This window comes from Pteropus alecto, unplaced genomic scaffold (genome assembly GCF_000325575.1).
Source record: "Pteropus alecto unplaced genomic scaffold, ASM32557v1 scaffold7, whole genome shotgun sequence".
Taxonomy (NCBI): Eukaryota; Metazoa; Chordata; class Mammalia; order Chiroptera; family Pteropodidae; genus Pteropus; species Pteropus alecto.
Genome location: NW_006494614.1, coordinates 25,344,322 through 25,358,749, shown reverse-complemented (window position 1 = coordinate 25,358,749; position 14,428 = coordinate 25,344,322).

Here is a 14,428-nt window from a genome sequence, read left to right as displayed (position 1 = left end):
TCCTGCCTTGACTCTGCATGACGACAACTTAGCTACTTTCTAGTGCATCCTTCCAGCACACATCCCCATAAACGCTAGCCACATAATTGGATACTTTGCTTTTAAGTTTGTTTACACTGTTCCCTCAATCTAAAATATTCTTTTTTGCCTTGTTCAGAATTTTTTCTTTTCTACAAAGATAGTCAGAATTATACCTCTTTAACTATCAGCATTTTCCTTCAAGTCTCAAGGGGAAAATTAGCCTAATCGGGAATCTCATATTTTACACCTTTATTACAGTATCTATTTCGTTCTGCCTTGGTTTACAGCTAGTTGTATACAGAATTTTCTTCTCTATTTGTCTTTAAATTGAAAGTACATTAAATTCTGTATTTAAAAAGTCAAGCATCTTGTCTTTATCTTTGTATTGCTCACAGCACTTAGCACCAACCACTCAATGGTTATGAGGATTATCAAGATAACAGTATTATCTAACACTCATATAGTGCTACACAGTTCAGGCACTGTTCCTAGGACCTTACATATATCACCTCTTTTAAAACTCATTTAATGCAATTTAGTATCATTAGTAGCTGGCTTTAGATAAAGGTACTCATAAATTATATCAGCCATATGATGAAATATAAACTAAAATTGAGGTTTTATTTGTCTGTTATGAAAAATCAACATTTAATGAGATATATTAAAGGAAATCATCTTTGCAGTGGATCAGAACATAGACTTTGAAGAGAGTCAATGCACATATTGGGCACTAACTAGCTGTGTGATTGAACCAAAGATATTTAAATTCTAAGAAGTTATTTAATTCACAGTTCTCTCATCTATTAAATATGAAAAATAATACTTTCTTCATGGACCTATAAAGAAGAGAAAGTAAGTTCATGCACGTGAGTCTCTTTAAATATATTGGACAAAGATATACAGTCAAAAAGTTATGTCTGTTTATCTTATTAATGTTATTTTTAATTATTCATTTTTTGTAGAGAGAGAGCTGAAGGCAACTATAAGGATAAAAAGAGAAGAAAAAAGAAAGCCTTTTGTTTTTAAACATGCCTATGTTTTTAAAATAGAATCTGTGTTTTAAAGATATTTATATTTTTATGAACATATATATTTTTTTAATTATGAAATTTCAAACATAAAGAAAAGCATAGAAAATAATGTAAGACACACCATAAACTCTTCCCTTATGTTACTCAGCCATATTTATTACAAAGAAGATATTACACTTTCAAGACAGTCTCACCCAATCTATTTCTATCTCCGTAAGCAAAAAATGGTATCTACCCTCTCCATTGATGTTTTTATATTTTGACTACATATGTAAATATGTACAATGTATTTAAATATGTACATTATAAAGTTTGTACTTTTATGATTTTAAAATACCCCTTCAAGACCAGAAGTGAAATGTGTGTATCACAAGACAGTCGAGATACACACATTCGTTCTCCAAACTGAGTGCAAAAATGTAATTTTCTCTCAGTGTATGAAGGCACCTGATATCTCATATTTCATAACAATTGATAATGGGTAGCTTTAATTTTGCCTATTTATTGGAGGTGAAATGTAACTCATTGTGATCATAATTTTAATTTCTCTTAGTCAAATAGCATTTCAGATTCCTTTTGCCTTCTATATTTCTGTAATTATCTGTTGATATCTTTTGGTAATATTTCTATCTAGCTGTTTTATTTTTTATTCATTTAAATAACTTTTTTTATCTATCCTAATATATTAATCTTTTGTCAGTTTTATGTGAGCATCTTCTCATAGTCTGTGACTTTTTATTTCACTTAGACTACAAATTGCTTTATATTTATTTTTAAGTTTGACAAACAGATTTATCAACAAATTTCTTTGTTTTTTGCTTGTTTATAATCTTAATTGGGGACTTAGAACGCTCCAAAACTCCTACTACATTCCTTAAATTCTTCCCTCTTGTCAAACCTCAACTACCAAACATGCTCCCTTACATGTTGATTTGGTTTCTCACTTCCATAAAATAAATTCAAGAGAAGAGAATTGCTACATTTACTTACCAACCAATAAATTAACCTAACCTTATCTACCTGAGTCAATGCCCCTATGTTTTCGTTTTAAGCAGTGTCTTGTCTCTATTCCATCAAATGCCAACAATTTCACTTGTGCACTGGATCCTGTTACTTCTCCTTCTCAAGGGTTATTCCTGCAGTTATTTCTCCTATCTCTCTGTCTTCTGCTTTATCATTTTTCACTCATTCTACTGGATTATTCCCATCAGCACAAAGACTTTGTTAAAATGATTCTCCCTTAACTGTGTAACTTTACTCGCCTATTCCCTTTTGTACAAAAAATGCCTTGCAAAATTCTGCATTTTTTTTTCCTGAACAGACTCTAAAAACTCACCCCACTAAAATAATATCTGTCATTGTCACATAAAATATTTGTCTTGCCAAGCTGATAGCCAAGGCCATCTTTATTTTATTTTATTGCTAAGCACTTTTTCATACTGTTGATTTCTCCTCGAAGCAAGCTTTATTCATCATGTTATTTTCATACTCCACTGGTTGCTTCTTGTATAATAAGCTGAATATTACCTTTTCTTTTTCTTTAAATACCAGAATAATTTTTTTTTATTCTTAACTTGACTTCTGACATATGATTTTAAGCACTGAAACACATTGATGATTCCAAATTTATATCTTATTCTTTGTGTCTAGACTCATCGAACTTTGTTGCATCTCCACTTAGAGGTCTAATAAACATTTCAAATGTAAACTATCTGAAAACAACCCTTTAATTTTTCTATTTTGAACTTACTCCTTCCCCAGTCTATATTAACTCAATAAAATTCACCACTATCCTCCCCCAATTGCTTAGGCTTCAAATCAGAACTAAACCCTAATGTTTGATTTTTCTTATAGCCAAATGCAATCCATTTATATTAACAAGTTTAATTAGCTTTCTTGAAAAATTTATCCTAAATCTGATAACCATTTGCTATCTCCACATCCCAATCAAGCCACTGTAATCTCTCATCTTGACAAGTGCAATTATTCCTAAACTAGTCTCCTTGATGCCATACTTTGCCTCTGTAGTTGGTTCTCCAACTAGAGTGATGTTTTTTAAATGCAAATTAGATCATGTGATTCACTTGCACAGAGCTTTCCATAGTTTTCCCATGACAACTGAGATAAAATCCAGGCTCATTATCATGATCTTTAAAAGTTGTCAAGGTGTCCCATGCTTAACCTAATGTTTTAATTACTATTGCTTCAAAATAAATCTTAATGTGTGGGTGAGTTGCAGCTGTCCAAAGGCTTTCACTTAAAGGGATTAGGAATAAACTTACATCAAATTAAAAAAAAAAAAAAAAAAAAACACCTTTATTCAAATACCTTTACAAAATACACATACGATTAGCATGCTTATTTTTCTTATTCAAATTTTCCTTAATATTCTTTATCCTTATGCATGCATTTCAGATCATATTGTTCAGTTACATAAAACTTCTCTTGGGATTTTGACTGGAACTTAATTGAATTTCAGATAATCTTTGATATTTTCCCAGTGGATATGCACCAAATTTTTCAATATAATAAGAAATCATAAAAAATTACTCATTCAAGAAAGAAGAGAGATCAATTAACCAAAAAAAACAGACATAAGTTAAGAATAATTTATTCAGAAAAGTATAAAATTATAAGAGAGAGCATGAGAATACATTTTTAAATAAGTAAAATTTAACTCTAGCAGAGAAAAAATTATTTATAAACAATGGAGACAAAAGAGAAAATATTTTTTAAAAAAGATAAATATTAGCACCATGATGTAAAACTAAGAATACACAATTAATAAATAATTATGTGCAGATAAACTGAAAAATGTTAAATAAATATTAAAAAATGATTGTAAAATTATAATAATGAGGAACAGTTAAACTTCACATTTGAAATAAAACCTTATGGAAAGGAATATAAAAGAAAATAAGTTAGGTAATGAAAATCTTGAATCAGTGTTAAGAAAAATATATACATCTATGGATGCATCATTTGAGGAGAAAATTCTAAAAAGTTCTGATTTGCACAAAACGGGTACCAAATCATCACAGAAAATAAAATAATACTAAAATCCTAGTGATCTTAGTGACATGTATATTTTATATTTGTGTTCAAACAAAGATTTTTTTAAAACATAATTTCATGTGGGTCCATTCTTAATTTCTTGAAGTGCAAAGGCTTTGGATAGCTGCAACCTTCCATATCTGCATTCATTTTGCAGTCTCAGAGTTCAGCAGACCTGTCAGTGACAATCTCTTCTCATTGGAAGCCTGAGGCATGCACAACCTACACAGGGTTCCACTGCTAGCAGTCAATTGGCATTTCTGCAAATTTTAAGTTGTGAATAAATTCCAAAAATTTCCTGTGAAATGAGTAACAATAGTTTGATTAGTATAATAATAAATTTCAATTAGAATTTGAATGGGATATTAGGGATAATAAGATTCCTTAGAAACAGGGACTGAAATTGAAGCTGAAAGTTCATGAAATAAAGTATGGTCCATGAAGATCGATGAGTAGAAAGAAAAGGATACAAGGAAAACTGAAACCACACGGGTGTGAAGTGACTGGTAAACACTAAGGCAGGTAGCAGAGAAACAGACATATGGAAAGTAATTGAGCCAAGATTAACAACAAAAAAAGACTGCTTCTGAGGTTGCTAGCATTCCAGCAGTCACATTTCTTCATAGTCTCTACCATGAAACAGTTTTTATTATTTGATTTCTTTGATATTATGTGTTTTTTTCTATGTGTATATTTATATCAAACTTTCATTACTTAAACTAGCCTGAATAAGTTCATTTTCATCAACTATCACACCAGGTGAAAAAAATACTTTCAAAGAATTTGAGTAAAACTGTCTTTGAAGAAATAAACAAACCAGGTAAAGAATTATAAAGGGCATTATTTTGATGATTATTGGATTTAGTAACATAATAATGAACATTATTATGTTCATTAAAGTGTATTTCTAGTCAAAGTACAAAAGGAACATATTTATATGCTCTTATAGACATGAATAAAAATATTTTCAGCTATTTGCTTTACACTTTTAATTATTTTAATTACTTCAATTGTAAAAGTTTAAGGCATATTTTTACCAACCAGACAAGGTAAATGATAGTGTGGCTGTTATTTCTAAATAAAAGATGATTTATAATAGAATTTTTAAAATGGCATGAGAAAGTGTACTTAACATGTGAAAATGGGCCATTGATTTTATTGAGATACAGAAAATCTACAGAAAATGCATGTGGATTTGTGCCACATATGCATTTTGCTTTAGCTTTTATAAATACAAATCCTTTTTGATAAAAAAGTTTATCTTTTAGGTTGCAATTTGTTTCCCTAGTTATTAAGTTAAGCTTCTTTTCATAATTATTTTAATGCTATCTAAATCTCTTTTCAAGGTCTTCTTTACAATAATCACAATTTACTTGACTTAATCTCTGATTTTTCCTTTGCTCCACTTACACTTGACTTTTAATATTTTCAACCCACACTGCACCTTCCTTCCATTATGATTTTTTCTCCATAATAACCATCTTTTCTTATAGTGTTCATATTATACTATTTTAATTTTTATTTAGCTTGCAAACACAATCAAGTTATACATTTTCACTGCAAAAGATGGTAGAAGTAAAAATAAAATTGTGATCATAGAAATGAGTAACAATAGAATTAATAGAGAAGTATAGTAAAAATTAATAGCAGCCGAAGAATAAAATTATAATTATTTATTTTCTTTGAATTATAGAACACTTTGGCTTTTCTTGTCTTGGGGTATTAATTATGCTTTTATATGAATCTTCATTTGCATATTTAAAAATATTCCATGATAGATTTAACATTCTTTGAGAGCAGAGACTGATTTTGTCATATTTGTGTCATTATAGCACTATGCATTTTGTTATGGATGTTATAGATATTTATTTTGTAATTTAATGTATATTTTGTATGAATAATGGCACTGCTATCAATAAATACCAACATTTATTATCATTACAAAAAGCATTTATGCTATTTTCTCAGACCACACATCCTCTCCACACACTACAACTCAAGCGCATGAGCATAATATGTCTTTAAAGTTTTGTAGTTTTGCTTTTTTTTTTTAAAGACTGGACAGGAAAAATTTGATCTTTATTTTATTTTAATGTTTATCTTTATCACAATGTTCTCCATACACACGTTTTTCCTCTAGGCACCAAACTGACTTATGCGACGCAGCGACATAGGATTGAAGTCTTCACTCATGAGTGGAGGTTTTTATTGATTTTTAGTCATCTTAGGTAGAATTCATATTGTGCATTTTCCTCTTCCCAATTCTACCAGGTATTTGTATAAAACATCAAGTTGTGGCTAGAATCACTTGAATTCCACACCACAAATGTAACTCCTAGTTAATCTGATTAACAAATTATGCTATTGAGTTAATGAAGCTTTGAGAAATTTTAAGAAGAGAATTTCTGACTTAATTAATTTTTTTTATGAAAATACTATGCCTCACAGGCTCCATGTAACAAGGCTTTAAATGTAGAAAGGCTTGCACAATTTATGATATACCATAAAGTTCTGTAAGAATCGCTTTCAATGTATTTTTAATGAATTTGTCTTTGAAGAGAGTAAGAAACCAGAAGAATCATAAATTATATTGTTTTGATACTGATTAGAATTAAAAACATAATAAAAATGGTCAAAGTACATTTGGTCAAAGTACAAAGGGAAAACATTTATATGTTCTAAAAGCATATGACTAAAAATATTTACTATCATTTGCTTTCAAATTTTAAGTAATAATTTATGTATATATATTTCATATATAACTATTTATATATTACATGTTTTTTTATATCTATGTATAACTTATACATAGATATACACTCATACATATTTTAACACAGGACAAGTATTTACTTTCGGTTCCTCTCATCTCTTCGATTTCCCCCTAAACAACTTACGTCCTTTATTCCCTAGGCATTAGGTAAGCCACTTCTTGGCGCAATGACATTTTTACTCCTGTTTATGCCTTTTTCAGCAACCTTCATGCTTCGCTGTCTGGAATCTTTATCATTCACCTATGCTCTCTCTACAAAGCTCCTTGCTGCTTCTCTATAATTGAGCTCTAGCACGCAGAGCTTCCTTATCCTCTTGACTTTGCACCACATAATGCTTCTAGGCTGCTCTCAATCTTTTGTGAGCCTAGAAGGTATACAGAGAAATACATTCTTTCAACACTAATAATGGTCAACATAAGACAGTTTTTCAGGGATTTTAGCACTAGAGATCAGTTTCCTATATTCTAAGTGGTTTTACTTGAGTATGTTTACTTCCTCGTGTTTGTATAATTCCATCTTTGCTGTTGTAATTTTATTTAGCTTTCGAATAGAAAGATAAAAATAAGTAAAAACAACAAACAAACATTCCTTCAGACAGTAGCCAAACCCACAGTTTGTTTGCTATTTTAGGTAGATTTGACAGAACTTTGATTTCATAAGGAGTTCTAACATTTAAAATATATAAGAAAGAATTAAAAAGAATAGTTTAAGATCTACTAATAACTTAAATAGTTCAAATACAGTCAGTAAATGTCACTGGAGTAAGATTTACTTCATACAGATTAAAGATAATTTAAGTAAATGTTATTAATTTAATATTCCTAACCATCTACCTGCTATATCCCTGAAAACACCAAACTTAACAGTAAGTTGTATTATCTATATTATCTGTAGTGTATTGATTTCTTAGGTTATTATGATAAAACTGATAAAACACTAAAGTTCTATGGACTGTCAGAACGATGCCCAATGAAAAATTCTCAGAAGGATTTAAATAAATCTAGACTATATAACTTTAAAATTGCTCGTATAACAAATGATAAAATGCATTTCCAAAATACATTAGAAATCATAGCTTATAGTATCTTCTAAATGCATAGGTGCAAAGTTTAGGTGAGATATCTTAGCATATAAGCATAAAATGACCTCAAACTTCTCTCTTTCTGTTTGTACATAGTTTCTTAAATGTCTTAATATCACGGTGAATAAAGATATGTTGATACCAAATGTGTGGAGGCATTTTCTGTATAGATTTGGAGTCAGTTTTTCTAGCATCTGCTTACCTCGACTCCTTTTTGCCCCTATAAGTATTGTTTTTTTGCTCAAATTTGGCAATTATGTTCAACCAGCAGCTTTATCTGAATACCGTTTTACTCCTGCATTGGGAAATAGTAGACAGCGATGTTCACCCTCAGGATGCTGCCTCTACATCATTACAGTCTTGATGGTCACTGCTTTCCAGTTGCTACTACTAAGATTTACTCATCGCTAACTATGTGACAAGCAATACACATTATCTCATTCAATCTTTGCACCATTCAAAGTGGCTAATGTTAATTCTCTTAATTCGGAAGAAGTAGTTTAATATTTAGAAAAGTTAAATAACATGCCTAACCTCAATATCTACCTTAATGAACTCAGACTTAAACCCAGGTACTTGGACCTAGAGCTTCTGTTCTTAATCACCATGCAATAGTCACAGGCCAAAAGAATACTTAATTAATAATTCAAAATAAAAATCTTCTTTCAACATTTATACTCTTTTCTCTTCAGCTTTTTAATCCACATTGATTTATCACAACAATCTAAGTTGTGTTAAACGGCAAAGTGATCTGGTGTGGCAGTAAGCAATATTTTTTTAAAGTAAACTACTTCAGAAAAAAATCGAAGCCCTATTTTTTTTTTTTTTAATTTTTCAATCAAAGTTAAACTAATAGTAAAAAGACTTGGGAAGAAATCTAATTTCAAAACTTTGTTAATTATGTTAAGGTCTGGATGAATATCAATGAAAGAGTTGTTGCTAATTTTAAAACTAAAATATAATTTTTTTTACTTCCTGTCAGAAATTGGATTTGTTGTTCAAATAAGGAAAGGTAAGTTATAGGTAACCCAGAGTCCAAAAAAATGGCTCTTAATTGTTATATTTGAAAGAGCCTCGACTTCGATATTATTCAGAGGTGAGCTGACCTGATTTCTCTAATACTTTTTAATTAAATTACAAATTTATGAACCAAAGAAATAACAACATTGATTCTATAGTTTTAGGCATTAAATGATGTACATACAAATAGTATAGATTCTGGCACTATAATACATGATCAATAAATATTATTGTCCTTTCGATATTTCTTTCCTTTCTCCCTGTCCCAAACAGAATGTACCAAGGTGAAAGTATTTGGATCAGTCCACAATATTTTTCATTTATATATTCAATTGTTGACAAAATCATTCATGCAACACATATTTATTAAAAATACCTCATTCTTTGTATGATGAAACTGTAGTCATGGGACATAGGCAGCTGAACACTTGATAGTGAATAACAAATTTCTGAATAACATTTTAAATAATTTAAATGAATTTTAGTTATATAAAAGTTGTTGATGAAAACATTCATCTGAAAATATAAATCTTTTTCTCAATGCTTTATTAAAATAAATTTTCAATAAATTTAATTTTAATAAAAGTCAAACATCTTTTTCTTTGGGAAAAAATGGAAGATTAAACCTCTTTTGGAAAAATATTAGAAGAATTGTTTTTATAAATATAAGACACTGAAAACAATAAAAATTATAAAAGTGAATAAAATGAGCATTTGATATGGAAAAGGCATTGGAAAAGTGTTGACTCAAAGTCTAAATGGTATTCCAACCAAAAAAATTACTATAAGCAAAATTTAAATGTGGGGGACAAATATATATAATTTATATAATTTATATATATAATGTATGTCATTTATATATATAATTTATATCATTTACATATATAGTTTATATAATTTATATGTATATTATTAATGTTTACACATTTGTTTACTTACATTAGAAATAAATGAATACATAAATAGAAAAAATGTGGACAAGATTAGGACAGGCAATTATCCAAGAAATCAAGGAGTAAATAAATGTGTAAAATCTTTAACTATGCTGTTAATACTTGCAAAGACTTCATGGCATTACCAGGAAACAAAGTTCATTATTACATGAACAAACATATAAATGGAATCCAGAGGATAACATGAACATATCCTTTACTTTTCCCTTTATGTTAGTTTACAGTCCATGTTGATGCTCTCTCTTTTTATGTTCCTCACATATCTGTGATAAAATTAACTCCTTCTCCAAGTCCTACTGAATATAGTTCTAGGATGTGGCAGAAAACATGATATTTTTCAGCAGAAACTGAAACAGAAATACTAGATTGGAGATGAGATAAATAAGGGAAACTGCCTCTGAGATTGTGTGTCCTAATGACATTCAAGACAAATACAGCTTGCACACAAAATTTTAATGGCAGAGGGACCTTGTCAGATCAATAATTACCATTCTACAAGGCAGAAAGAAGCTATAGCTAGAATTAAGATGTGGGAATTGGGTGAGACTGGAACTGAGAAACATATTACTTTATTTTGCCAACCGTTTCTCAAAAATAACTGAAAAAAATATAAAATATGAGAGAGACAGAGAGACAGAGAGACAGAGAAAAAGAAACAGAGAAGAGACAGAGATACAGAGACAGAGACACAGAGAGAGAGGTGATTTAGGAAAGAAGAAAGAAGGGGTGAAGAAATATCTATGAGATTTCCTGTAACCATTTCTAGACTTTCTTAAGTAAAAGATTTAAAAAGTGTGTGTGGGTTGTTAAGTTGATGATATTGAGTAAAGAATAACATCAAATAAGGGGAAATATCAGTGAGTTATTAACAGTAGTGTCTCTGGTACTTGGAGCACCAGATAAAGTCCTCTTGGACAAAGCCTTGTTAAGATAAGTCTTGTTAGGGCCCCATGAGGGGCCTGATCCCTCATCAGTCCCCTGAACAATCACTGTTCTGACTCACAAGTTGTAAAAAGTAAACATGTCGATAAAAGAGAAGTCTGAAAAAAACTTAAGAAATAAGCAGTATTCCCAGCAACCATGGAAATTAAAAGATCAAAAGATGAGAGAACAAATTTGTGTGAGAAACTTCTAGATTACTTAGTGAGGGTTGTAGAAAATCAGTTGACCTCCATCAACAAGCAAACATGAAATAAAATTTCATTTTTGGAGAGACCATGAGTGCTTTGTGTAAGTGAGGTAAAATGATCTGAGAATAGCACCAAATTGAGTCTTCAAGTAGCCTGAACAAAGTTGCTAATTACAAGCCTAGAATTACTCTGGCCCCAAAACAAATCTGCAGTGCAGCAACTAAATTTATCTTAATTTTATTTATTAGGAAGAGGAGAGAGTTTATACAGAATAGATCCTTGGCCATGTTTACAACGGATCCAAGAAAATAACAATAAAAAACTACCTATTATTTTGTCAAAACTGTATCTCATACCTGCAAAGCATATTATATCCTATCTGCAAAATTATCCATAAGTACATCTTTCTCTGTTTCTTCTCGGTGGTTATTATTGCAATTAACACCGAACAAGAAATCAGTTATGGCATGATTTGGCTGTGGCAATAATTTGAATTTTCCAAGAAATTTTATAGTTATTAATTGCTATATTTTTGTGTTAATTTTACATGAATAAAATCCTCTGAATTTAAGGTCAAATGTTTGGGAATTATTCATAAACATGTAAAATGCAATCTAATTATAAGCCTAATGTTTTGTGAAAACTGGAGCATGTGAAACCAATTCTATATGATAGTATAAATATAGTTAGAACTATTGAAATGGACCTATTAGATTGTTTTAACTGAGTATTTTCGGTAAAAGTTTGTAATTTGGTTGCATTTGCTGGCATTGTTTATTGGTTGTTGATAGCAAGATAGATAAAATCCTAAGATAATTGAATATCTAAGATTTCTTCTAAAGAGCTTTTAAAAATTAGATGTTAACACTAAAAATGCCAGAGATAAGAGATGAATTAGATGACTAAGATCCATGAAAATACAAAACTTCAGAGAATTTTATATAAAACATCAATATTACACATTCATTGAAACTGGTTTCATCCGAGAAGTTAGACATAATGACGTGTTTTTTAATGTTAATTTTGATGGGGCCCGAGAACTTCTATTTTTTTCAGAAAGTTGATGCTCAAATTAAAATGAGAAGAAATAGGATCAAAGTTGAAAACTAGAAGCCAGTTTCTGAATATTAGACCTAAAGATCAAGGAGATGAAAAAAATTCGAGAAGGCATTGTAATCTGAACTAATTCTTGGTACTATCACATGTATCAGGGATATCAAAGCTAGTGAAAAGAATAAAAGTTGAAGAAGTATACTCTTCTGAGACTGAAGATAAAAGACAAGATTGGGAATAGCAGTAGATTTCCTTACAATTTTAAGGGAAACAAAGAACCTTCTGTTCTATAGATATAGTAATATAAAAAAACTCCCATTCTGAAATAAAATATGGCATGTGGAAGTCCCCTGTGGGTAATGTACCTTTGAGGAAGTGTGAGAGGGAGGATTGGGAAGAGCAAAAGCTGACTGCTAATGTGGTTGCTCATGAGTCCTCAGCCAATTATGCATGGAACTTTGGAGCCAGATGGCCATCCACAGTTGTCCCAAATGGAGGCAAGTCTGCTGGCCTTTAAATACCTGTGTCACTGGACGTTGGTTTACTGCTGGGTGGAGCTGCAACTTTGGGTTAGATAGATCCCTTTGGAAAAGCAATTCCCATTGATAGTTGAAGTTATAATCCATCAACAGCCAAAATTTGTAGCAGGTAGGGTAGAAATGTCTTCCCTGAAGAGGGGATTGGGCAGAACACTGCAGTATCCTCTGCAGGAAATGTGTATGTCAGAAGGTGATAAATCTTTCAGAGAGAAATGAAGCAAACAAGAAGTCTCTTGTGACTGAAACAGTCAGCTTGTGTTGGAATGGATTCCGTTTCATCTATATTCACTCTTTGAATGCTAGACATAGTCATATTTTTTTCAAGGAGAAACTACAGTATTTTTACACAACATAGGAAAGTTCCCAGCATTCAAGTTGCCACCTATCTTATATTTTTTATCAAAATGCTCACAATTAATTAGAAATATGACCCAATGAAATACCCAAGGCACAGCTTTTTAAATTGAGTGTGGCATTTTCTCTTTTTATAATTTTTGAAAAACATTTCTAGAGAGATATGTATCTTCTGGTGCCTAACTCAATTCTTGCCTTTTGTTTTCCAGTGAGTTTCCCTAAGAATTGTTCTGAAAATAAATTATAACATAAAATAAAAAAACATACTTTTTGGAATTAGGCTTGTTTTAGATTATACATTCCAAAATGTGTAATTGGGCAAGAGTTTAAACGTTTAATTCTCAGTTGTTCTCTTTGTAAATAATGGCAATGCTCATCACACAGGGTAGTTCCAATAACTAAACAAGAACAAGTATGTCAAGTGCTTAACATAGTACATCATACCCACTTATCATTTGAATAATCTATTCAAATAGATTAATCTATTTGAATAATCTATTTATTTGTAGTATTGTGATGATTAAATGGAAACAGCTAAAGCAGTTGCAATGACTGCCCTGATTCACTTGCAAGCAAGCTCTTCTAGCAAAACCCACTGTTTCTACTAACTTCATGTATATTTTATCATCACAGGGATGAATTAAACCGATGATCGTATCTATCTTTAAAATTTTGCCTGATGTTAAACTACACAGTGCTATTAATTGCGATGTTTTTTCCTTCTCATGCCCATTTCTATAAGCTCAGTAGGTTCTTAGTATGAGTGCACGTTTGCAAATCAGTTAATTTAATTATTGAATTTAGTTGTAATGTGAACTTGAATCTTACCAAATGTAGCATAGGTTATATAAAATTTTTAAAAAGTATACATATGAGAGATATTAGGGAACAAATTTTAAATGTGAGCAGGACAGGTGATGCGTGCATGTTACCATGACAACCCAGTAAGAAGACTTTATTTCAATGCTTAGCACCACACCAAAGAAAATTTCCTTGCTAAGCCGATGATTCCGTGATAGAGTCACCCACAGAGCCTATCATTTGAATTTAAGGAATCAGAAAAAAAAAAAAAAATTGATTGTGCTTTCTCTGGTGAAATTCTTACCTTATTACCTGAAGAGAAATAAAGTAGCTCTTACGAATGATTTACTTTGAACAAGTCACTGCAATATAAATGGAATAATTTTTGAAAAATGAAGAGACCCTGGGCAGTAATTTGTGGAAGTAAAAAACAACGAACGTAAGTAGGCCCTTTTTCTATAGTCCATTGGGAGTAGGGGAACTAAAAGAAAACTTTCCATTTAGACTACCCAGAAACCCTGCAAAGCTAAGTGAAATGTATCTTATAAAGTTAAGAACTGAACTTTGTCAATTTAATGTGAATTTTAATTGTAAACTTAAATTATATTTCTGCTGCT